This window comes from Podarcis liolepis (genome assembly GCF_965112155.1).
Source record: "Podarcis liolepis genome assembly, chromosome: 9".
Lineage (NCBI taxonomy): Eukaryota > Metazoa > Chordata > Lepidosauria > Squamata > Lacertidae > Podarcis > Podarcis liolepis.
In genome coordinates this window covers 36,260,919-36,269,709 of record NC_139564.1, presented here as the reverse complement: position 1 = coordinate 36,269,709, position 8,791 = coordinate 36,260,919, and the positions used below count along the sequence as shown (strand labels likewise).

The 8,791-nt window shown below is 45.7% G+C and overlaps 1 protein-coding gene across 5 annotated transcripts in view; it reads left to right on the top strand.

Annotated features, from left to right (window-relative positions):
* Positions 1-397: 397 nt before the first annotated feature.
* INPP4B (inositol polyphosphate-4-phosphatase type II B) overlaps positions 398-8,791 on the top strand; it is a gene marked incomplete at its 5' end in the record, with an annotated part of 265,188 nt that continues 256,794 nt past the window's right edge. For 2 of the 5 annotated variants that reach the window (XM_083519885.1, XM_083519882.1), the window contains one exon: positions 398-996. Of the gene's footprint in view, positions 997-1,833; positions 2,057-8,791 lie in introns of those variants that run through there. The other 3 variants (XM_083519879.1, XM_083519878.1, XM_083519883.1) reach the window with 2 other exon arrangements.

Here is an 8,791-nt window from a genome sequence, read left to right as displayed (position 1 = left end):
TAAGAGTAGACTGTAAGCATAATGGAAAAATAAAATGCATGTTTGCAATTTACTCAACCCTTTGAAAATTATGGGGTTTTCCAACAATCTTTTATCTCATTCATCCTTCAGATGAGACCAGTGAGTAAAAGTTGCCAATATTTTCTCTGGCAGGCATCTTCAAACATGGCTACGTGCCAGATAATTGTCAAAAACCTTGGCAGCTCATTTATTATTTTTTTCAAACGTGCTGCCAGCCTACTTCCTGAGATAGGACGCTAGTTGAGAGGGGAGGGGAGTGAACCACCTGAGAACGCAGCCTTTTGGGTGCCCAGTAGAGGGCACTCTCTCTTTCTCACCCTCTGGTTCTCCAGGGAGCTCACAGCAAGAAGCGAGCGCCCCCTAGACTCCGGGAGGCGCACGGCAAGCCACAGTTGCTTGCTGCCCGCCTCTCGCCCGGGTCACCTCTGAGCTCAGCGTTGCGGTGCCAGAGAGCGCGAGAGGGAAAGCAGCCGAGCATCGCGCGCCGGCCTCCCGTCTCTTGCGGCGCGTGCGCCCTTGGACACAGGCCGTCGCTCCTGGGGTTGGCCTCCTGCAGAGCTCGGGAGCCTCCGTCGAGCTGCGGTGACATTGGAGGAAGTAGGCAGAAAGAGAGGAGGCGGAGACTCGGCTGGCGGGAGGCGGCGCTACCGAAGGGAAGGAACGCGCGCGCCTCGCTTTGCGCCTCTGGCTTGTGCGAGCAGCTGCAGCGAAGCAGCCCCCTCGACTCGGCGCGGAGGCTCTGAGGCGCGCTGGCGGTGGCCGCCCGGCTGGCTGGCTGGCAGGAGAGCGCGGAAGCCCGCTGAGTCTCGCCCCCGCTGCTTTCCCTTGCAGCTCCTCTCTCCCGCTTGGCCAGGGGTTGGCGAGGAGCTGCGGACTATAAATAGCAGAGGCTACGGAGTCCTTGCGTGCCACAGACTGGAGACGGACGCAGGCGGGCAGGCGGGCGAGCGGCGCCTTGGCTGGGAGGCAGCGCAGGTAAAAACAAACTCAGACCGGTCCCTCTCTTTTTCCGGGGCGGTTTCCTGAGGGAGAGAGGGCGCCTTGGGCAAGCGCGGGTGGGCGACTGCTGCCGCCGCCGACGGGGGGCTAGTCGCTTCTCGAGCCCCTTTCAAGTTTCTTCCTTGTTGCAGTTTCGCCGGGAGGCGGGCGGGAAACACAAGTCCGAAGAGGCGGGCGCTGCAGGCAGGGAAGGTTCGGGGGCTTGGGCGGCAGGTGCGAGCGAGGGCGAAAGGAGCAGGTGTCGAGAGTCGCGGGGCTGGCAGTGGCTTCGTTGCCTGGCGCGCGCGAGGAGGAGAGAGGCGCTCCGGGGCTGCTGCTGCTGCTGCGACTGGGACCCTCGAGACGGGCTTTGCCTTACCTGCCCTTTCCGCGAGTACCGTGTTTGGAGTTGTTTTCTCCTCCTCTGCGAGGCGGGAGAACTATTTTAAAATGGGCAGTGATGGGGGGAGGGTTGGGGACGCAAAGAGAGACCCTTCTCGTCCTCCTGGTCTTTCTGCTGCGTGCATTTTTCTCTCCCTTAGTGAGGAGAGAGATGTCTGTCGCTGGGTACCAAGCGAGGCGTCTGCCCGGAAAGATGAGGCGGGATTGCAGTGAATGAGGGTTGCAGGCAGACTGGCTGGCTGGCTGCTGTTGCTGCTGCTGCGATAGAGACCCTGTTAGTTTAAAGGAAGACAGAGGATGATCGCCGCTTTGGTTGTCGCCTTGCCATCAAGAACGCAGGATCTTCCTTCCTGGCGGCGGCGGCGGCTGGTCCTTGGAGATGCATTGGAAACGTGGCATTCCGGGTGGTTTGGGCACCGAAGAGAGAAAGAGCTCGCTCTCAGAGCAAGTGCGGATGCTACCCTGAACATACACACAGGGTGTTAAGGAGATTTAAAAAGAACTTCTCAGCATTAGGAGAAGTGGGCGTTAGGAGGAACACTGAGCTCGTTGCCGTTCCTGCTGGGGAATCTCTCTTAGTTGCGAGGAGGTTCCGAAAACCGTGGTACAGAGTTTTTGCTGGCCCACACTTATCGGAAATCTGGAGCAAATTGAAGTAAGGGGGAGGGGGAAGAGCGTGGCTTTCTAGAACAAATATTGGTCAGAAAAGTTAGAGGAGGCACTTCGTGTGTGTGTGTGTGTGTGTGTGTGTGTGTGTGTGTGTATAGAGAGAGAGAGAGAGAGAGAGAAGCTCCTCGTCTTCTTTTAATTAGGCTCAAATGAAAGTGCGTTCATCAGACTCCTTAAAATGCAAATGAAGCTCAGATGTATTGGCTAGAGTATACTCTAAATATTAGAGAATTTTGAGGGTTGGCTTTTTTGTTTTGTTTTTTGAGAAAAGCTATTAAGTGCAGTGCCATCTGGCAAATCCCTCTGTATTCTTCTCTCTTTGGAAAGCGTTCACACTTGTTAATGATACAGCTAAATATGTACACTGAGGTTTAATTGAACCTAGATTGCTTCATGGGGTGTTGAATTTTGCACTGGTTAATGGACTTTGTGTTCATTGTATTTAAATACGATGATTTTGTTCTGAAAGTTCTTGTGCTGAAATATTGACTTAATAGCCTGCAGTGTTTTTGTGGTTTTATATATTCCTCTCCTCTGAGCTAAAAGGCTGTCTCCTTTGGAGAGGTGGTGGGAGAAACCCAACCATACTGGCTCAGCTGTGTTACAATCTAGATGATAATCACCTGGAGGTAACAGAGACTCTCTTTTTTAAAAACGGCACCAATTGTTAGTGGGGTTTAATTTTCAAGAAAGCACACACACAAACACACGGCTCTATTAAGTATTAAGGCAATACCTATGTTTGATCAGCAACACTGCATTGGCCTCCTTTTTTTTACTTAGGATGTTATATAACTGGTTTCTTATATATATTCATTTGTCAACATGGAATGGCCCAAATTAGTACAACTAGATGCATACAAAAATGTTCAGGATTGGAGCCAATGTCATCTTGCATTGAATTCAAGGGGGGATTACTCACAGTGCATCAAATTAAGCATGCATGGAAGTCTTTATAGGATTTGGGGGCTTTAAATTATTGATGTGCTTCTGGGTTCGCTTCTGGAATCTAAGGAAGCACATGTGATTTATGCATAGGACTCCTGCTCCATGGTTAGTCATTATCTGGATGCAAGAGTTCCACTTGTGCAGTACCCCTGTGGGTAGATGTTGCAATGCCTAAGAGAAAGGAAAGCAAGGTTTCTTAGTTCTGGCCATATGGTGTGGGTAGATATATTGACAAAATTTTGCTCTTTAGCACACTTCCACTACTGCAGCATAAACTGGAAGCAGGCAACTTGGTAGGTGCAGAGGTTCACAGTAGTAATGATGATGTACACGTATTTAAAATGTGGATCCTTTTAAAATGTTACTTAAATTTTATTTTTTAAAAAGCGGTGTTACACTTGCTAGGGTGTTACACTTGAAGAAGGATATAGACGAATCAGAATGGGTTGAAATGGGCACTAAAGATGGCCAATGATATGGAAAGCAAGCTCTGTGATGAATACTGAGGGAGGCCATGATACAGTGGAGGGCTTAGGCTATGTGCACATTAGCAGCTTAAAATGCAGCGATACCATTTCTCCCACTGCGTTTCAAGTTTCATTTGCATGTTGCTGTACACACCAGAGAGGTGGCAGGGATGACTTCACCTGATGCACATTACCTGTCTAGTTACCCTGCACTTGCAGCCTCCTATTAATGAGGCTCTCATCTGCGGGTGTGCAATGGCTGTCTCAAATGTGCACACCTCGGCTTGACTGCGAAGTGAACGTGGCTTACATTTTTCAAATCTGTTGAAAGTTGGTTCAAGGGGGTGGGGGAAAGTACCAAGCAACAGTATTCCCCAGGAAACTGCAGGATAGATGGGAGTTGTGGCTAACGCGAGCAATGGGAGTGCTTTGGAATAAATGGCAATGTGTACACTGCCAAAGGATGGTTTTCTGATGTCCCAAAGGGCAGGACTACATCGCATGGGCTTAAGTTAGAGGAGGTAGATATTGGCTGAACATTAGGTGAAGATTCTTGAGGGTAGGAGCAGTTTGGCAATGGAACCACTTCTTTTTCATTGTAAGTCACTTTGAGTTGCCTTGAGCAAGAAAATGCAATCACCAGATTTAATAACAACAATCACGTATCTAGAGGTGTGTTGGACTCTCCTCTGCTGTAGGTCTACAAGTAGAGTCCGGGCAGCTGTCTGTTGCAGATCCTGTAGTTCTCGATTTCCTATATCAAGCAGGGTTTGTGTGTACACAAAGCTCCCCTTCAATTTTATGACTGTGAAGTTTTTCACTGATGTAATTTGTGTTCCAACCTAGCAGTTTGAAAGCACATCAAAGTGCAAGTAGATAAATAGGTACCGCTCCAGCAGGAAGGTAAATGGCGTTTCCGTGCACTGCTCTGGTTCGCCAGAAGCGGCTTAGTCATGCTGGCCACATGACCCGGAAGCTGTATGCCGGCTCCCTCGGCCAATAAAGCGAGATGAGCGCCGCAACCCCAGATTCGGTCATGACTGGACCTAATGGTCAGGGGTCCCTTTACTTTTACCTTTAATTTGAGTTCTGCAACTATTGATATTAAGAGGTGTGTTTAAACTTTCATTATTTTATTATTTTTAAAAGCACCTGCGTTTCTCCATTTGAGACTACATCCAGGGGTGGCTCCAAATGAAGCAAACGTTTCATGCAGAATATCATTCTAAATAATCACCTTGGTTTTTTTTCTTGAGAAAAGGATGTTGCATTTAAATGAAAGTGGATACATACAGTTCTATACAGTTATTGGCTGCACTGAAGGAACTAAGCCTTGTGAAACAATGGACTGAAGATATTTCTACTTGGGGTAATAAATGTAACCTTGGATTCGAACGCCCTGGAACTTGTTCGTTTTGGCTTCCGAACGCTGCAAACCCGGAAGTGATTGTTCTGGTCTGCGAACGTTCTTTTGGAACCCGAACGTCTGATGGGGCTTCTGCGGCTTCTGATTGGCTGCAGGAACTTCCTGCATGTGCTATGTGTGTGGATGTTATTACTTAATGATATAAAGCAGTTTCTCTGTCCCATTTGCCATTTATAATACAAACATGTTAATGCTGCGTTTGTGAAAAAATGTCGGAGTTCAATGGATTGTGGAATGCCATGTTCAGGAGATTATTTTTCTAGGGTGACATTTCCTTGGACTGCTAAGACCTTATTAAATTATCCTTTTGCCATAAAGCAAGAGAAAAGGTGCTTTGGGGCTTAATTTAAATTGGGGCACCACCCTGGGTTTTGTTTGTGGCCCCACAGCTTTGTCCTACAGTGTGTGAAGTGAGGGTTTCTCCCTTTATCCCCAGGCTGATTTTTTCTCTGATTTCAAATGTGATTAGCATTAAAAGCCCCAAAGATCTGGAGAAACCAAATTTACATGCAAAGCCTCTTTTCCTCCAGTGAAGCAAACATAACATGCAGATAATTCTGTGTTTTGCTTAAGTGGAATTTTCTTTAAATATAAAACTTTTATTATATTAGTGCTGTAAATATTCAGATACTCCAGCTTTTTGTCATATTCAGAAATGCATATAGTCAGTTTAACCTGTCTCATGTTGGCTTTTGCTCCACAAAGCCAGAAAATTTGAAGCTTAGGCTAATGTCATAACAGATGTGCCTTGTGATCAACAAATTTTGTTTGCTTACAACTTGGCCTCCGTGCACCTGCACTTTCCTCCTGTCTTTCAGGCTCAAATCCAGGTGGGGAGGGCAGAGTGCTTGGGACCAGCAAAATATGCCCCCTTGTCCTACTTCTGCATTGCCTTAGGAAGCACTTGACCCTTACTCCATTTCTACAAGGATCCTCCTGTGAGTTTTCCCATGCCTATTTGTTGCTTACATCAGTAGCTGCCAGGATGTGTTAAAGTCTGGAAGACGGGGGACATCTCTGTTGCATTGGGGGCAAGACCGGTACTGTGGACAGTGACTTGGGATGTGATGCATGTAGCTCTGTTTCCTACCAGCAATAGGTGATTGTACCCAGTGCTATTTTTCTAGAAAGTGAGGTGCCAGAACTCACCATAAACACCTCCCTTGTTCTCTTGGAATGGCAATGACGACCACCTGAGAGGTACCAGAACTGAGTTCCGGCTGAAAAAAAAGCCCTAGTTCTACCAGTAGTGAAAAATTTCAAAGCAAGTTTTGAAAGTAACTCACTTCTTTCATAGATTTTTTTTTTAAGTCTTCAAGGAAAGGTGTATCTTGGCAGCGTGGAGGTGATGAACGTACTGACTTTAAATAGGAATAGGCTGCCTAATTATTTATATTTCAGTCCATTTGTAGGCCAGTGCCTCTTCCCCTGTAAAAAAAGAGACTCTCTCAGGAATTCACATGGAATATCAAGTTAAAGAAAAATTTAGCTCAGAAATCTTAGCCCATAACCCATGCACAGTTTCTGTTGCAAAGCGGTCTTGGGAGGGTAAAATTTAAAGCAAAGAAGCACTTTCTACATCACTTCATTTCATCTGTGACACCAGACCACTTAGCCCATTTTACCCTCACAAAGCATTTCAGATTCAAAAGCAACCCCAGATGCTTTGTAACGTGCCTACTGGTGGAAATCTCACCGTGAGAATGAATCACTGTTTTCCTATTTATTGAACATAGCTGGTCTCATCCCAGGGGCTTGGGTTTGCTAATGATTATTCCCTATGCCTTCACTTCCCTGGACAACAAACAGATAGTTTGAGTGAGGGTGTCACATACCATTTCCAAACAATGTACAATCTCTGGTTTTGGTGAGTTTCTAGAAGGGAATGGTAAAGTTGAAGGGGTGATGTAGTAGTTAGAATGTTAGACCAGGATCTGAAAGATTCCTAAGCCAGGAATCTTGCTGGGTTACTTTGGGCCAGTCATAGATCCTCAGCCTAACTTATCTCACAGGATTCTTTTGTAATTTATACATTTCCTGAGCAAGGGTGCATAATAATGGGTTGCTATAGCAATTAACACATTGTTGTTTTGCAATGATATAAATTTATGGTGATGTAAGTTACATGTGCTTTGAAATCTAGCACTATATTTTCATATATACAGGTTGTGCATGTGAAGTGAGAAACTAAAGTTAATTGATTTCTCATTGATGCTCTTGGCATTTGCCGGAACACCAAGTGAAGGTGCTTCCACAATGGACATTTTCTTTTGAAACATCATCATTTGCTTGTGTAGGTATTATGGAAAATCCAGATGTTGTTTCTGCCAGGCAGTCTCAGCTCCTGCCTCTTCTTCCTCCCTCCCTTCCTCCCTCCTTCTGCCCCCCCCAATTATTTAATTAACAACTTTAGGCACAACTTAATCAACAAAAAACACCAAATGAGGTACATAAAACAATGTAATTTTTTAAAAAATACATATAAAATCAAACATTTAAAAACAACTAGAAATCGCAAGCATATTTGTTAAAATTACCCATATGGATAGGCTTAACTAAAACTTTTTAGCAGATGCCAAAAATAATACAGTGGCATTGCTACTTGCACTTGTTCTACATTTGCAATTGCAACATTATGTGGGTGGGGGGAAATGAATAAATAGAGAGCAGGGAAAGACCACTGTTCCCTGCTCTCCATTCATTTCCCCACCAGCCATGCACCCAGTGGGTTTTCCTTGCTTACTGGCCTCTGTAACCTTCCCAGAGCCCAATAAGAAGCCCTGTGCCTCCTTGGAGGGATGGTGGTTCTGGGGGTTCCTGACATTTCATGATTTTGCCTTTGTGCATGAAAGGTGCTTGCCTAAAATTAATGGGCAAGTAGGTGTTGCTACACTGAAGGATCATTTGCTTGTGAGTGTGGAGCAAACGCATGTAGCACTTATAAAAGTGTCAGTTCTGTAGATGGAAGCAGTAGAGTGGGCTTTATCATCTAATAGTAACACCTTGAATTGGGCCGAGTAGCAAACTGGCAACCAGTGCAGGGATGTAGCATATCAACAGAAATTCACTCCAGTCCACAAATGAGCTACAGCAATTTTCAATTTCCAGATGAAGCTGAAGGGAAGTTACCTCATATAGAGTATATTGCAGTAATCCAATCTTGAAGGTACCCGTGCCTAGACCACTGAAGTCAAGCTATTGCACAACACATCACCAGCTACACATGTATGATTTGATTGGATGTCCCACAACTGCAGAGTCAAGACCAGAATGTGCAGCCGGTTGGTCACAATGGCCCCTCAAAGGCTTTGGTCTTCCTCTACAATATATGTCAGCAACCTCCAGACTGTTTGAAAGAGCTCAGCTGCCTGGCCACTAGAGGAGGCAATGCAGACTCTGAATTGTGTCCTCTTCACCATCCATACTGCCAGAATGTAGACACGGTTATGTGCACTAACCAATGTCCAGTTGCTTTTCTATTATGCATGGTAATGAAATCAGTATCTCTTCTGCAAAAGAGAACCCATGTGATGTTCAGTGCCACTGTATTCTTTGACTGACACAGTGGTAGGAGTAATCCCGGCAAAAAAAAGTGATTTATATTTGCATTTATTGCAATGCAAATATTCTTTCCCCTTTTTGATGCGGAGGCTTCTGTTTCAGATTCTGGGATCTGTTTTCTCTTTGAAGAGGGAAGGTCTAATGAGAGCATTTTGTTGTATTCTTTGATTGCAGCCTATCTAAGCAGGTGATTCTAAGTATATATATATTTTTTAGCAAAGAAACTGGTGTTCTGTGGCTCAAGTGAACACCAGTTATCCAGATGGCAGTCGTCCCCCCCTGCCCCCAAGAGAAAGAGAAAGAAACTACTTCAAATGTG